The sequence below is a fragment of the Oreochromis aureus genome, linkage group 5 (assembly GCF_013358895.1).
Source record: "Oreochromis aureus strain Israel breed Guangdong linkage group 5, ZZ_aureus, whole genome shotgun sequence".
NCBI lineage: Eukaryota > Metazoa > Chordata > Actinopteri > Cichliformes > Cichlidae > Oreochromis > Oreochromis aureus.
The window spans coordinates 2,580,315-2,594,218 of NC_052946.1; the positions used below are offsets into that span (position 1 = coordinate 2,580,315).

Genomic DNA, 13,904 nt, shown 5'->3' on the forward strand with positions numbered 1-13,904 from the left:
TTGCTGCTGTCATATAATAAAAATTAGGGAGGGGAGGGGGAAGAGAGCTCACTAGGCAGCTCTAACGTGACAAAGGATTTTAGATGGTTTCAAAAATAAAATGCCAGTGTTGCCATTTTGGCAAGTATTTGTGGTTTATTGTGTAACTTTGTCAGGACATTAGATGTGGGCAGCCACAGTGTAGGTAATTAGTGGGAATGACTATAAATTCATTTACTTCATCAGGCTTCTTCTATTTCTGTGCCCATCAGTACTGCTTAAAAATAAAAGTAATAAAGTTAGAAAGAGAGGCTGCTTGCTGTAATAATTCCAGCCATCACTGTGTCCATGCACACTGCACAAGATCAGTAGAGCTGCAACTGATTTCCACCAAGAGGGTTAATGTGGAGAAGCAAAAAACTGAATATGAGTGCTCCACCTCTCCTCTCGTTGGTTCTTACATTCACATCAAAAATAACATCCACTCTGCTTTCTCCTTCCCAGCCTGTACATTCTGCCTCAGCCACAAACGCAAGCAGTGAACCACTGAGAAATCATCCTTCAAGGTAAGGATTACAGCGCTAGCTCACTGTTGTTTTGCAATTCTGTGGTGAAAACTTAACCAAATAGCTGCAAACTGTGTCCACTTGATACAAAACACAGTCTTCATAGCATGCACATTTCAGCACACATGAACTAAAACAAACACATATTGTTAAATGTGAGTACTGTCTGTTCTGGGTGAAAACAGTTGGCATCAATTTGAAGTGTACACAATTAGTTATTAATACATGCAAACTCACCAGTGGAGTCCTTCAAGGTGGAGTATTCATCATCAGTAATAAATAAATGCAAATCAGTTGTGCTGCAAACACACTCCTGTGAGGAGCCGTGTTAAAGCAAATGGCTCATTCATCAGAGTTTGTGAGCTGACAGTGCTTCAGCCTGAAGCCTCAGTAATTCACTAAGTGACTGCTCTGCTTCCATTCATTCTGAAGACGAGGGAGTCATTTACAAGACCAAGCCCGACAGGAAGAGAGGGAGGCTCATAAAACTCATAGACAATCAGCCAAATAAGAAGAATGATCACTATTATTACGTCTCTAAATAGCATCTAATCACTGCAGTATGCAAGCATTACACTCCAGTGTTTTGGTGGAGCACTTAGTAATAATCTCCTTTTTCTTCTTGTTGTTGTTATTATTACCACAATCCATTCATTTCCTTCATGCTGTTAAATATCCCAATTCTTTAATCTTTGGGCTGAAGGAAGAACAACACTCGGTGTATAAATGCTCAATCAACAATCTCTTTATTCCATACAACACTTTGAGCATAAACGTCCGGACGGGAGATGTGGACAGGAGTGTGTCCGCCAGATCTCGAAGTGTCTGACCGTTTCTCACATTCTTCGGCCCCCCTCCACACTAAGCATTCACATTCTTTCTCTCTTACGGCGCCTAAGTGACGGCCTTGCCTTCCTGTTTTATCTCCTCCTGAAGAGATGGGGCAGAAAACCTCTACGGTATGTTCTGTTCTCTTTGTAATCAGAAAAGGAAGGCCATGATTCTACACAAACAGCATTTCTTATAACTCAGCAGTATAATGCATCATAAAACACTGTAATGATTTCACAATCTTTAATCCAGGACATATTGTGGCCTATAGCCCTATAATGATTCAGCACTTCTTTGATTAGAAGTATAAGGTGGCATAAGATGGTATAATAATCTCACAACGCCCTTAGCAACAAAGCCCAGACCTCCTTCTCCCTAGTTACCTCATCCAGGTTATCCAAAGAAACACAGGCCAGGCCAGCCAAGACATACAATCTATCACAAACACCTCACCAAAAAAGCATGCTTGTCAGATGCCTGAACCAACTCGTCTGAGTCCTGTTAATGTAGCGGTTTGGCGCTCTACACTATTCGAGGCCCACTCGAAACTGCACTCTCACTCTTCTCCATATCACCCTAGCCAACCACCCTTCAGAGAAAGCAGATTTCTGCTGTTAGTATATTCTCATTCTTTCAGTCACTCAAAGCTCATGAGAACAGGGATGTAGATCGACTGGAAAATTGATAGATTTGCTTTTACACTCGGCTCTCTCTTCACTACAGTGAACAGTGTGATTGCAGCTATAACCTGTCAATCTCCTGCTCCCTTCTCACTTGTGAACACAACCCTGAGATACTTAAACTCCTCCACTTGGCGCAGCAACTCATCCCCGATCTGGAACAATGCAAACTAAGATCTTGCAATGCTTGTACAGGGACTGAATGGGCCAGACAGTCCACAATCCTGACTCGCACCCCGAAGGATACCAGAAAGGAATGTGGTTGAATTCCTTCTGGAAGTCAACAAAATGCATGGAGACTACCAACAAATTAACTTACCTTCCAAGTACCTAATTGTAGACATTCCCAGGATAAGGATGAGGAGTGTGGTCCCCCTGTAGTTAGAGCACACCTCCCAGTCCCTACTTCTTAAAGATGGGAATCACCACCCCAGTCTGCCAACCAAGAGGCACTGCTCCAGATCTCCAGGCAATGTTACAGAGGCATGTCAACCAAGACAGCGGGACAATATCCAGAACTTTAAGGAACTCGGGGCAAATCATAACCGTCCTGCCTCCAAACTGATGTTTAACTACTTTGTTGGCCTTGTTCCCATGGATGGGTCCCCCTCTCCCCCAGAATCTTCAGTAGATGACACAACATAGCCTTCATTAGTCCCGCAGTTGGGAAATTTACATTTTTACAGCAGCAGAGTGGACAGGGTTTGAATAAATAAATAGATGCAGCATAACCTAACAACAGCAACACTATACAATGAATAAAAGAAAAATATACATGTGGCAGGGTGTGGTTTGTAGCTCAGCTGCAGGGGAGGGGAGGAGTAGTGGGTTCAGTGGGTGGTGTTCGGTAGGATGACAGACTTAGCAGATCTCCATCATCTCTGGTCTCTTCTCCTATGACTTAACTGAGGCAAGTGAAGTCTGGGTTTTGTTCTGGGTTGCCTTCTGTATGAGCTGCACTTAGAGTAATATTGGCAGGTTGGGAAGCTTTACTAGTGTTCAAAGTTTTTTCTGTTTGGAAATGACTTTTTCAAATATGGCCAGTTATGTTCACTGCAGCTCCTTAGATTTTTTTATGTGATGAGAATAAAATTATTTTACTTCTCATCACAGCTTTTCCTGCTGCACATCATCTGCATAAAAGAGAATTTTGTGTTCTGTATTAACATTTGCAATCCCCCTTAATATTGCTAATTTGTGTTACAGTGTCAACTAGTGGTTCAATGAATAATGCAAATAGAGATGGAGCCACAGGACATCTTTGCCTGATAGCATTCAGGAGAGTGAAGCTGACTGTGGTGAGGGTGGTTGGCGGTGCCGTGCGGATGCACCTGCACGGCATCCGCAATCACGCCCGCCTGTTAAAACACGGGGACCCACGGGTTGGTGGATGATTGTGGTGTGATGTATGTATGGCTGCCAGCAGAGAGCTGCAGCCGCGGAATGAATAAAGATGGCTCTCAATAACAACCTGTGGTCCCGCCGTGCCTTATTCATGCCACACTGACATTAACCTCTCAGTGTCGACTGCCTTTGGGGATGTGTAAAATGCTTTTATCCAACCAGTAAAGGATTCTCCAAACCCAAATTTCTTATCTGCTTCAAATTGAAATGATTGAATTTGGGGAATTTGTGAATATCTTCCATATTTTGGTCATTTTCAGAGGTGTTCATACAAAAAATTTCCCCCCGTAAATTTTTTATTCGTAGAGTTTTTGGAAGACTTGCTGAGTCCTTGATAACTGTGCTTGTTATTTTTTCTTTATTTTGATCAAGTATGTTTGCCAGATATTTACCAGATTTATTATTGTATGCAATGTTGTCATGTCTCAGCCGCTATATAAGAAATTTTGTCTTTGTGTTTAATACATTGTTTAACTCCTATCTATGTTTGATCAGACATAAGTGTATTCTTGATCATCTGGTGATGGTTTAACCTCCAACTATCACAATGGCCATCCTCTTCCATGTATTCCTTTAAAATTGCAGTGGATTACCAAACTTGAATGATTTTTTCCAACTCCACAGATTTTCCAACTCAGAAATTTCATAGGCGGCAGAAACATTCGATCCACGTTTGTAGAGATATGATGAATATGGATATGTGGTTTTGGATTAAATGTATGGTTGACTGTGTCGCCTGGACATGTATGAGCGATGATTAAAAGTGTAGTTTTAATGTGCAGTGGTGTTAATGTGTAAGGAGTGGCAAAGCAATATAAGAGGCGTTTGCATCTTTCCTGAATTTCTGGTGGGAATTGATCATTTATAATTGTGAGTTCCTTTCAGTTCTTTTCCTTGTTTTTTCACTACTTCTTTGCGCTTGTAATGTTTAAATGTAGCAGTTCTTTGTCTTGGTTTGTTGGTGTCTTTTTTAACAGCACCGAGACAGTGGATGTGATAAAAGGTTATTTGGTTGATGCTGTCTGTGGGGATCTTAAGCTGAGCCATCATGAAGTCCTTCAATAAGGACTATAACTCAATAATAATGTTTCTGGATCGAAGTGAGAGTGGTCAGAGGAATCTAAATTCCAGTGATAAGTAGGTTATTGCACCTTAAGCGTGATTGTAAATATAATATTGTTTGTTTCATCCTTTTGTTTTCTGTAGTTCTGGCCGCAGCTTATTCAGCGACTGTCATTAAATTCCAAACTATTTTTAATATCATGAAAGTCGTTGTGCAACAGTTAAATGAGGGAGAGTCTGGCAGCATATGAAGGCGGCTTTTGATCTATAGAAATAAGTGTGTAACTGACGTCTGACAAATAGATTTATTCAGTCTGGATTAACAAACTGGTGAATGAGTCCAGTGACCAATGGTGTTTTGATGAATTTGTCAGTGACTGTGGGCTGTGGTAATAAGTGACCTTTGCTAGTCTATTAGAAGCACAGCCAGCTCTTCTCAGTGCCTGGTAGGATGCTGATGTCATGATAAATGGGTTTTTCTCTCTTTAGCAGTTAAATATGGACAATTCAGCACAGTTAAAATAGGTGCTTGGCCCCATATTCAGTACAAACCCAGAGAGTTTTGTTTATAGACACTAGGTTTCTCTCCTAGATTTTGAGATTTCCGTCCCTATCAGTTTAGTTATAGAACAACTGCACCAAAGTCAGAATTGTGTCAGAGCAGTAGAGGTGAACTTTAAAATATAAATAAGGATGGAGAATATTTTTAGCTCCAGAGCTACTTAAACTCCTCCAGTTATGACATTTTGTTTATAGCTAACATAAAAATGAAGGCCGGGATAATGAGCGAGATACCAGGACTGTAGCAGTCTGCTCAGTCTAGTTTTGGTTGATCTAACATCACAACTGGTCTAGAATAGCAGCCACGAAAATGGGATCATAAAAAACAAAAACCTTTCATTGATTTATATTGGGCTGACCTCTGCGCTACACCTTAGTGGAGATTTCAGTTAAAATTCTATATGATGGACTAATGCAAACACACTCTCTCTCTCACTCACATAACATAACATAACATAACATAACATAACAGTTTTAGATTCAATACAACAAAAAAATGTGCAGTTAGGCAGAATTGCTCATTTGTTATTCGGATGCAGCGTCATCATTAAAAACAGGTCGGCAGTAATGCAGTACACATGTGTTATAGTATCAGTATCATAATGGAAGTCAGTGTGACAGAAGAGGGAGGCCCACAACGAGAAAGTGTTGTCGTAACCGTTTATTTATTTCTTTAAGTAATGTTATGGTGATGGGGAGTGACCTCACTTTTAGGTGCTGTTCTGCTTTGTAGTGCACTTTTTACTCTTATTTAAAAATGTAGTATAAATTAATGATCATTTTATTATCATTACCAATTGGATTATTGGTATATGACTTAGAATCTGGAATTTTCACTAAGAATAGCACAAAGCTCAAAACCACAAAACCATCATAGGAGATAACGGTCTATCTGTTATGGACATGAAATCATTATAAAGAATGTATTAATTAACTGTGAGTGGGCTGCATTTCACAGTTGTTGTTTATCTAACAAGGCCTTGGATTTTTGTGAAAAGCCATACAGAACACCTTTCTATCCAAATGTCCTTCACAGTGTTTTCCTCCCCCTTTCCTCTCTGGCTGTCTTTCTGCTATTTTGGCTAATCAACAGAGAAATGCAGCCTCCCCTGGACCAGGCCTTAAGTTCTGCTGCCTGCGCTGTTTACCACTGTGATGTCACACACTTTTTTCAGCAAACACTTTTCCCTTCACCTGCAGAACTGTCCAGATGGATGGCAGGGTGCATGTGTGTGTGTTCCCATGCCATCTGCTCATAATCCCCCCAGCATACACACACACACACACACACACACACACACACACACACACACACACACACACACACACACACACACACACACACACACACACACACACACACACACACACACACACACACACACACACACACACACACACACACACACACACACACACACACACACACACACACAGCCTTCTTTGGTTTAAATGGAGCTGGAACCTGCTACTGGCCCTCTGGGAATTGAGTCACATTAAGACTAACACACGCACACACACACACACACACACACACACACACCCACACCCACGCACACACACACACAGTCATGCAATAGTAACAAGCAAGACAGACATGGATAGCCAGTTCTCTGCTTCAGCTACAACAGCCTGCAGCAGGTTTATTTTGTGTTTAGTTCTACATCAGGATCCATCTTAAAACGGCTCAAACTGAACATGTCTGATAACAGACTACTGTTACCTGGGGATCTTTCATGATCTAAGAACTTACACACCCATCTGTTTCCAGCTGAGAATCTGCATCGTATAAACAGCGTCTGTCTTGCTCTTGCATTAACTGGCCAAAAAGGAGGATTATCTCCAGATGTACAAGAAATGTAACAGCTCTACATCCTGAGCAGCTGTGCCTTCTGAATTTCTAGGCTTGTCATTTGAATTTTTAAAAACTGCAGGTTTCTGTGTCCTTAATCACAGCTAGATTTGATGCCTTGTAGGTCATATATAGAACTGGTTAAAAATTTTAGAACACGCCAATTTTTCCAGTTATTTATTGCTTGAAATGGTGCAAAGGGAAGTGGAGAACTGCCAGAGGTTAAAAAAAAATCATGTGAATTTCTAAATTATAAAGAGAAATGAGTTTTTCAGTAAACACAAAATAGGTTAAGAATTTAAAGCTGTTCTGCAGCAATGGAGATTGATCAAGCCTTAAAAACTGGTGCTACTATTTCCTACAGGTGTTCCAACTTTTCTGGATTACTTATAAAAACAGTGTTGGAACACACTGTGGTACCATACCCTCGTGAGCATCAGCTGAACAGTATTCTGCTGCAGAAAGTAGTGTGTTGCTACAGAAACGGTGAGAAAAAGCTGATTAACAATAGAAGAGAAACAGAGCATCATAACACTTAAATGTGTTGGTCTGTCCTACAGAGAAATTGCAAAGTAAGTCAGGGTGTCAGTGAGTACAGTTTCCTTCACCATCCAAAGGCTCAGAAACAAACTGTGACAGGAAGAGGTCTGGCAGACCCAAAGACACGACTGAATCAGAGGACAAGTTTCTGAGAGTTAACAGCTTGTGTGATTGGCGGCTCACAGGACAACAGCTTCAAGCACAGCTTAATAGTGGTCATATAAGCAAGTCTCAGGTTCAGCTGTAAAGAGAAGACTTCGAGCTGCAGGTTTGACAGGATGAGCTGCAGCAAGAAGGCCATTGGTAAGATGTCAGAATAAGACAAAGAGGCTTGACTGGGCCATGAAACACCAACATTGGACTACTGAAGACTGGAAGAAGGTATTATGGACTGATGAATCAAAATTTGAAACATTTGATTTGGGATGAACTGGACAGGAGAGTGCAAAGCAACGCAACCTACAAGGTCCACATTTATGGGAACTTCTGCTACAGATATGGGAGAATATTTGATTTCTATTGTAGAAAGAATGTCACGGGTGTGTTCAGCTGTTATATCTGCCAAAGGTGGCTACTTTGATGAGTCAAAAGTTTAGAATACATTTGTTCTATATACTGATTCAAGGATTTCTTTTTTAATTCACGGAATTCTCTTGAGTTGATGAGCATAACAATGCACATAGCCTCAGGATGGAGCCTTCTAAAATGTGCTTGTACACCTTGAGTGGAGCCACTCATAACAGCTGCACCATCATATGTTTGTGCTACACAGACGCTCTGCAAGACCATTCATTTGGATCTGCTGCTGAAGCTCATTTCTAATGGACTGGGCATCAAATGATTTTATCTCTGCAAGTGCTAGGAAACACTCCTTCACTGCCCCCTCTGACACATACCTGACACAAACGGCTAACTGCTCTGCCTTTTCATCCTTTGCCTCACCTGCCATGATGGCACAGATTTTAAATGTGTCATTTCAGAAACAATGACACCAGTAACTAATAACTAACAATGTGAAATCCTTGACTCACCTCTCCAGTAGAGGTCTCTCCCCTCTCACTCTCTGTGCTCCTCCGCCTGACTCCTACAGGTTAATCCCACATAGCAGACAGGTCTGGCCTGGATCTGGTGTCAAGCCGGCACTGCTGGCTGAGTTCTGGCATGGTAAGACGTATGTCATCCAGATATGGGCCAGGCCTGGCATAGATGGCACTGTCTATGTGATGGCATGTCACATCTAGCACGATCATGGTTTGGTTTATGTGGCCCAGGCTCATAAAAAACAGGTCTGGCCCAGATCTGGCATCAAGTTGGACTGGTGTCATGGCAGGGTGTATATCAACCAGATGTGGGCCAGGTCTGGCAATGATGGCACTATTTATGTTTCTATTTTCCTATTTTAGTTAGAAGACCCAAATGCCATGTTGCAATACTATACTGCTATAGTAGCCAATGTTTCAAATGCAGGTTTGACAGGTTTATGAGTGTACACTTTAGTGGTGAGGGCTTACAACCACTGGATGGCTGTAGCTCAGGAGGTAGAGCAGGTCACTTACTGATTGGAACATTAGTGGTTCGATCCCTGGCTCCTCCAGTCTGCATGTCAAGAGTGTGAATGTGTATGAATGTAGTTAGGAAACACTCAGTTTAGAGAAAGTGTGTGATTGGGTGAATGTGGCATGTTGTATAGAGCACTTTGAGAAATCCGGGAGAGTAGAAAAGTGCTATATTAGAATCAGTCCATTCACTCTCTGGACAGTTTCGTCATGTTACTTATGCACTATTATGCACATGTTGTTATTTCATGGCTTGATTAAGGTACACATTAGGCTGACATCTGGGGCCAGAGCTGAAACTGTTCTGGCCCACACATGGGCCAGCAGTGTGTCTGCAACTGGCCTTGTGCTGGCCCATGTGTGGGCTACCTCTGGCAAACCAGATCTGGGCCACCAAAGGGCCGTCATTCTTTGCAGTATGTGGGCCATGTGTAAACACATTGTGTGGGCCAGATCCGGGCCATACCAATTTTGCTATGTGGGATGGGGATGGAGTGATTATTATTAGTGCATTATTATTATTTCCACTGATGATAACCATACCTGAATGAGCTCAGCTCGATGTTACAGAGCTAAAACAAGTGACAGAAATTAACATTATGCAAACAATTCAACTTAGTGTGCTAGCCAGGTTTTTATTTATCAAAATGGGGAGCACGTGGTTCATTAATTACATGGGACTCGCTGCTGTTAGCTGGAGGCTGGAGCTAACTAACTGTTACTACCAGCAGTGATGAAAACTTACTTTCTTGAAAAACTTGCGTATATCCATGTTGTCTTGCTGTTTGCAGCATGTACACTAGTGTGTCCGCAGGTGTAGCTGCAGCGGAGTGTAAAGTAGCAGAGAAAACGAGGACTGGATTTGTGGATGTTCCCTGTGAACAACTGGAACGGATCGGATAATGAAGCACTGATGCTACCTTAACACTGTTAAGTGAAAGGGACCAACAGTTTTATGAACATATTTAAGTGAACAGAGACAGGTTTATATTATCATTTATTTAAACTCATATTCCTACGTCTTTATAGTGAATTGATCTGCAATTTCTGTAAAAAACAAAAATAGAATAAGTAAAAAAAATTTAAAAAAAAATTAAAAAAACACCACATTATTTAGGGGGGGTTAAGAATATTTTAGGGAGGCTTCAGCACCCCTAACATAGGCCTAACGACGCCACTGTATATAAAACATTGCCTACTAACAAAAAAAAATCGCATTTACTTGTACAGTTGATTTCCGTAGTTGGATAAATTACTACTGCTCTCTTTTCCCCCACAGACAGCAGACGCAGCACAGACAGAAACTGCGGTCTGGTTTGATTGATTTGCTTAAATTATTTAGTTTTAGTTGATAAAGCTGTAATTTAGGCCTGTGGCAAATTACTACCTTAGATTTCAAATTTTACTCTATGGTAATTTCAGTTCCACGTTAACACAAAACAAACAATGCCAGTGGCAGTCGCAGTTGAACTGGCTGACAGGCCTGTACTGGAATTCTTTGATGCCTTCTCTGATTTTTTATTTTTTTTTGTATTTGACTCAAGAGCACCATGTTTGAGACGGGACATGCTTGATGCAGAGCAGCTCTGGCACTTGAATAACTTTGATCCTGAAAATTAAAAGCGGGACTTACATTACTTTATAATATATATGTTTGACTAATCCTTGTGATGAATAATGCTGAAACTGATATGTTGTTTGAGTCATTGTTCGGTTTTCATTGTTCCTCCTATGAGTCACTGAAATATTGTCTTGTGGTAACAGTGCTTTTTTCAGACACTTACATTTCTGTTTGCTGACTGTACTCTATATGGAGTATGTTACATAAAGTAGTTTCACCCTGGTTCTTTTTTATTCCTCGGGCCTCCAGAGACGACACCGGACTCAGTAGTCATTTCACAAAACCTTTATTCATCTTCAGTTACGCATGCATCTTCTAGAAGGGAAGATGTGCAAGGCCGGTGTCCCTCTGCAGATCTTCACTTCTTTGTTTGTTACAACCAGTTTTATAGAAGCGACCCCACCATAAAACCCACATGGTGTGTTGTAAACTCTGTGTTTGTGTATGTATACGCGAGCACGTGAGTGACTGTGCGTGTGGGTGTGTGTGCATTGTAACAGTTAAAGCACTGTGTGTATGTGTCTCTGTGTATGTGACTTCCTGTTGGTCATAAAAGTCCATCTCCCCTCACCCAAGCTACACCAAATTCCTCTACAAAACATACAAAACATATTACAAGCACTGAGACCCCCACTCTGCATCCACTGGGCCATTGGCCTCTTGTTGTCTTACTTTTACAGCGAAGCATGTGGAGGGTCTCCTGCAAACCTACTTCTAAGTTGTGATAGTTATGAGCTTTTATTACATTCAGGGACAAGCATCAGCATCAGCATCCCCCAACTTTAGCTTCCTGTCTCCTTTTATGACAGCAGACCCCCAGTGTCCATAAATTCCTCTCCCTCTACACAATTACACACACACTCAGGCCTACAGCTAAACCAAACTGAAACACACAGACATTCCTTTCCTATTCCTCTGATCTACAGCTGGACCCTCTCATGTAAGCACATTATATTCTAATTATGTTTTCTTTTACTCACAAGTGACATTATTACACGTTATGTACATCAGTTCCACTTAAGGCAGCAGAGAAACATATTTTGCTATAAATTACTTGTGGGCAGTGCATTAAAAATGGATTCTGTGCTATAGTCCAGAGTGTGGCCTTAGTGTTAATTTCCAGCATGGAACATATGAAGCCATCAGCTCTGAACATGCACTCCACATCTCTTCCATTACGTCCCAGCAGGAAGTGTCCCATTCGCCCCTCATCGTGGTTAATGGTGGCTGAGTGGCTCTCAGGCTGCTCATATAATGACCTGTAATGCATAACCTCACCTACTGAGTCATTTTCTTCCTCTCTCAATCCTAATGTATGTTTGAGAGTCTCTTGCAAATGTGTCATTCAGCCCAATGTCTAATGGCCAAAAAAAAAAATAAAAAAAAATTAGAACAGGCAGTTAAATGGATGACAGCACGGTTGATGGAAGGCTGGTAATTTCTTGCTACAGATACCCAAACCTTCCTTCTTTAAAGATGGTGCAAAAAGAGGAAATCAAACATAAAGGAGGAAAATTTGTATTCATTTATTTATTTATTTGTATTCCCATATTCTGAGGTGCTGCTGCTACCATAACCCAAACTGTGATATGTCCTTTAACGAAGACTCCATTAATAGTCTTACAAAAGTAAAATAGTACCAGCTGACCAGGCATTGCTCAGTTCAGTTCAGTTTTATTTATAAAATTAAATCACAACAACAGTCGCCTCAATGCGGTTTAAGGTAAAAACCCTACAGTAATACAAAGAAAACAGAAAAAACCCAACAATCATATGATCCCCTTTGAGTATGCTACAGCATGCTTTAATATGCTGGTTAGCATGCTGTAATAAATTATTATGGTCAACAGTATCGAACGCAGCACTGAGGTCTAGCAGGACAAGCACAGAGATGAGTCCACTGTCAGAGGCCATAAGAAGATCATTTGTAACCTTCACTAAAGCTGTTTCTGTGCTGGGCCAATTAATAGAGGTGTGTTGATCATATTTATGATTGAAGCATTAATTAATGGTAGCGAATCTTTGAGCAGTCTTATAGGAATGGTGTCTTGAAGACACGTTGATAGTTTGGAAGTAATTACTGAAGTTAACTCAGAAAGATCAATTGGATAAAAAGACTAAATGAATATCAATGGTACTGAAAGCTGTAGATAATGTTACATCTGTGAGATGGTTATGAGTCATGGTTAAAATTTTCTTTGTGGAGAAATTAATGAAGTCAATACTAGTTAAGGATAAAGAATTACTTGGCTCAGCAGTTGTTGATATGAAATTCCCCACTGCTGTGTGATCTATTATTAACATTATTAAATGTGATCAGGAAATGATCAGACAACAGAGGGTTTTCAGGAATTACTGTTAAATGTTCAGTTTCTATTTGTCCTAACAAGATCTAGAGTGTGATTAAATTGGTGGTTGGCTCTTTTACATTTTAGGAGAAGCAAACTGAGCCTAAACATAGATTAAATGCTGTGTTGAAGCTGTCGTTTTTAGCATCTACATGGATGTCAATACTTGTTTGATCTGAGCTGAGCACTAAAACAGATAAAAAAGTCTGAGAATTCAGACTTTGCTCTGAGTAGGGTCAAGGTGAATTGTAAATAACAACAAATAATACTGGGTTTTGAGTTTTGGACAAGCCATAAAAAGGTAATGCCGTCTCTCCTAACAAGACCAGGTTTTCTCCAGAAGGTTTCCCAGTCATCTATAAAGCTCAGATTGTTTTTTGGACACCACTCAGACAGCCAGCACTTTAAGGAGAACATGCGGCTAAACATGTCACTCCTGGTCCGATTGGGGAGGGGACCAGAGAAAACTACACAGTCCGACATTGTTTTGGCAAAGTTACACACCAATTCAATATTAAGATACGGAACCCTAAGTTGCTTCTGATGCGTTCATTGGAGTATGAATGTGTATGAATGGGTGAATGAGACATGCTGTATAAAGTGCTTTGAGTGCTCAAGTGGAGTAGAAAGGCACTGTATAAGAACCAGGCTGAAATTACTACTGCCAACTAAGTACTGCCTGTTTCTCTGAAGAGATATGAAAGCTGTCACACAATGTGACATTGTGAAATGAAAAATATTCAAAAAGATTCTTTTTTAAATTCTTTTGTCTCTGGAGTCCCATTAACACATCACTAGGGAAAGAGCTCAGCTCATCTCATTTAGCCACCACACAGAGTATGTGTTTCTCCCTCTCTGTGCACAGACACTCTTGCTTGGCATGACTAATGATCAGTGATTGTTT

The 13,904-nt window shown here is 40.8% G+C and overlaps 1 protein-coding gene across 1 annotated transcript in view; it reads left to right on the forward strand.

Annotated features, from left to right (window-relative positions):
• The window catches only part of fhit (fragile histidine triad diadenosine triphosphatase), a 220,965-nt gene that overhangs the window by 11,809 nt on the left and 195,252 nt on the right, over positions 1-13,904 (forward strand). Inside the window, exon 2 of the mRNA XM_039612155.1 lies at positions 484-545. The gene's annotated coding sequence lies outside the window, so the exon portion shown is untranslated. The remainder of the gene's footprint in view (positions 1-483; positions 546-13,904) is intronic.